General features: G+C 38.3%; 1 pseudogene; it reads right to left on the minus strand.

The window, feature by feature from the left end:
• Positions 1-1,144: 1,144 nt before the first annotated feature.
• LOC121141078 lies at positions 1,145-3,586 on the minus strand (annotated as a pseudogene).
• Positions 3,587-3,896: the final 310 nt, after the last annotated feature.

The following is a 3,896-nucleotide window of genomic DNA, read 5'->3' on the forward strand; positions in this document are numbered from 1 at the left end:
TACTGTGTTGTATCGTTAGTTTTCATGAAGTTAAGCATGTAGATTCTCCTACAGTGTTATGTAGTAAGTTTTCATGAAGTTAATCACATAGTTTTACACACAGAGTTGCATCATAAATTTTCATGAAGTTAAGCACATAGTTTTACACACAGAGTTGTATCATAACTTTTTATGAAGTTAAGCACATGGGTTCACTCAAAGTGTTTTACCGGTAGATTTCATGAAGTTCAGCAAGTAGTTTCACACACAGTGTTGCATCGTTAGTTTTGAAGAACTTAAGCACGTAGTTTCACACAGTGTTGTATCGTTAGTTTTGGAGAACTTAAGCACTTATTGTCACATACTGAGTTGTATCGTTAGTTTTCATGTAGCTAAGTACGTATTTTCTCGTACAGTGTTATATAGTTAGTTTTCATTAAGTTAAGCACATATTTTCAAACACAGTGTTGTATCGTTACTTTTGAAGAAGTTTAGCACTTAGTTTCACATACTGTGTTGTATCGTTAGTTTTCATGAAGTTAAGCATGTAGTTTCTTTTACAGTGTTACATCGTTAGATTTCATGAAGTTAAGCACATATTTACACCCACATTGTTGTATCGTTACTTTTGAAGAAGTTTAGCACTTAGTTTCACATACTGTGTTGTATCGTTACTTTTCATGAAGATAAGTATGTAGATTCTCAAACAGTGTTATATATTTAGATTTCATGAAGTTAAGCACGTTTTCACACACAGTGTTGTATCGTTAGTTTTCATAAAGTTAAGCACGTAGATTCTCACCCAATATTATATCGTTAGTTTTGAAGAAGTTAAGCACTTTATTTCACATACTGTGTTGTATCGTTAGTTTTCATGTAGCTAAGTACGTATTTTCTCATAGTGTTATATAGTTAGTTTTCATTAAGTTAAGCACATATTTTCTTTTTTTTTAAATAAAGTAAATTTTTATGACTGGGGAATGGATTTCTGAAGTCATTTCCCATGGTGTCCGGACTTCTGGAGGAAAAAGAAAGAAAACAATCTGGAGTTTGAAATCAAATTATTTTCGAAGTCCTTTGTAGAAACAAATCAGACTAAAGACAAATCTTAAAGGTTGGGGCAAGTATGTAAAAAGCAGAAGGAAAGAAAAGGACAGAGAATTACTCATTGCTCCTTCTCAGATTTCTCTTCAGCCTCCCTCACAGAAAGGGCTTCCAGCTTCTGAGCCACCTTTCGGCATTTTCAGTATTGCCTGCTCCTTTATTTTCTATCTCATCAATCTCACGCCTGAATTCTTCAAACTTTGTGTTTGCTTTTGTGGTGTCTCAGAGTGGGAAGCAGAGGGCAAGTGGGTCAGACTTTGGATACTCATTAGCAAATCAGGCATGTGTATTCCAGACCCAGACATGGTCGCTGTCAGCAGTCAACTTCAGCTCCTTCATCGGAGTGATACAGGGATTGGCATTTACCTTCAGGGTCTTGGCCCTCCTCTTGAGAAGATGTATGATCCCTTTCTCCTTAAGCTTCAGAAACTTTAGATCTCCAGTGCCTTGCTCCTTCTATTATAGCGGGTTATTCTCTGAAGCAAATCAGAATAATTTTGCTGCATCTTTTAAGTTTCCTTTCAGCTTCCTCCAGTGTTTTAATTTCTTTCTTGGGAACAGCAACTATTGGTTCAACCGAGGTTCATGGTTGAACTAATCTGCTTTCTCTGTGGAGGTATAGTCATCACGACAGTTCTTGGCCTTGGCGGGGTTGTGTAGCAACAGGGATTTGACTGGCTCAGACAAAGTTGGACTGGAGCATGATACCTCTGCTTATTTTTTAAAGTCAGAATCTGATAACAGCTTTCCTGGATGTTCATATAAGAGAAAGTTTTGTTGCTGGAATGGGATCAGATGGAATCATCGGAATCCTGAGACTTTGTTCCTGTCTCCTGAAAGATCATTTATGGATTTTAGGCATGAATCAGGGGAGTGCCAGCATACAATCCCACCACCAGAGAGTCTGGGAAACAGAACCTTCATCCAGCAAGTGATGAGAGCAGAGGCAGATACCTATAGATTCTCTAAGGAACGGTGAGATCAGGAGAAATAGTTTTTCCAGGGAAGAGCACACCATGTGATTGCCCATTAGCAAAGAGTCAGTCCTTCTTCAAGGCAACTACTACAGACAAAATCTTTAACCAGTGCTATTTAAGCTAAAGGACATCAACAACAGACTCTGTGGTAATGGCTTGATCCATGGTGCAGGGTAAGCTTTTCATGTAATGATCTGGGTCTGGAAACGCAGGCCAAATTCAAATAGGCAGACAGAGGGGCATGGTTGCCACGCAGGTCCTATCCACTGTGATTACCTTCTTCAATGGATAACAGATTGTCTCAAATACAGATTGAAATTCTCTCTCAGACAAATCACAGTGTCTGTCCTACACATACGACTTCTGTAGCTGTCAGCGGTCCAGGGACTGAGCCAGAGGTTCCAATTTAATCCGACTTAGTTCTTCCTGGCCTGCAGAATTCATTTTTACATCTTTTCCAGCTTGGAGTTGTCTTTCTTAGAAATTAGAACAATTGAGAAAAAATGTACAAGGTAGCAGGAGACATTCTTGATCCATAACGTAAGTGTCTAGAGAGAGAACAAATAATCCCACAAACTCACAAATTCAATATTAAGGTATATAAACCAGTCAAAGCTGCTTGAAACATTTGAAAAGTTATAGTACTATGAACATATGAATTATGGATAGAAAATGAATATATGCAGTGAAACAGATTAAGTCTTTGGAGAATAGTGAATGAAACCCCTATGCCATCTGAAGTGACTGTGGTATTAAACAGTATATGTACTAGCTCTTGGTAAGACTGTGAAATGTCTGAGGTTTCCATACAATCTTGATTAGACAATAAAATGACTTGACTCCTGTTTGTGGCTATGTCTCAAGTAATCAAAGTTTCCTACTATGTGAGTCAGGCATCCCAAACCAAGGTATTAGCCCTGAAGAAGCAGCAGTAATTGCTACATAAATCACCTAGAGATGTGCAAAGCAAACTTATGTATATGTAAAAGACAATATCTTGGACAAAGCAAATTTTAGTCAAGAATTACATAGACCAAACTGTTGTAGGTTCTATTACAGATTATAATTATTGGCAAAATATAAACTTCCATAACAAACATAAATTTAAAATCCCACAGATATAGCTAGCCCGGATCATGGGAACTCACAGAGCCTGCACATATGTGACCATTGTGTAGCTTGGTCTCTTTGTGGAACTCCTGGCAATGGGAACAGGGCTGTTCCTGATGATTTGACTGGCTGTGGGGAACCTATTCCTCAGGCTGACCCATCCTGAACACAGGGGTTGGTGCTTGGTCTTATTGTAGATTGATATGCCACAATTTACTGATGTCTCTGGGAGTCCTGTCCCTTTCCAAACTAATACTAAGGAGGGGTGAATTGGAGGGACTGAGTGGAAGGAGTGAGAGGCGAGGAGGGAGGGGAGGCTGTAGTCAGGAAGCAAATCAAATTAATCAGTTAATTAATTTAATTTAAAGATGATACGATAGACTTTGAAGATTACCATGGAAGGCTTCATCTTCCATGGGGAGTAGATGAGGAGTGGGATGGGGGGCATGGGAGGATGAAAGGGAGAGGGAACTGGGATTGATATATAAAATATGATTGTTTGTAAAGTAAATAAAATTTAAACACCTGTAATAGTTATCTATTATTAAGAAAAACTCTGTGTGATTTTAAACTGGGCCTTAAGTATAGGAAGGAAGAGTGTTAAAGAAGTACTATCAGACATGTATGACAGTTGAAAAAGTTTGTGAATGATAGCCTAAGGTCTCATAAGGAAACTACAATGAGAAAAGCTGTGCTCAGTAGGTCACAGGATATCAGTAAAGGCCA

Source organism: Mesocricetus auratus, unplaced genomic scaffold (assembly GCF_017639785.1).
Source record: "Mesocricetus auratus isolate SY011 unplaced genomic scaffold, BCM_Maur_2.0 Super-Scaffold_100007, whole genome shotgun sequence".
Classification (NCBI taxonomy): Eukaryota; Metazoa; Chordata; class Mammalia; order Rodentia; family Cricetidae; genus Mesocricetus; species Mesocricetus auratus.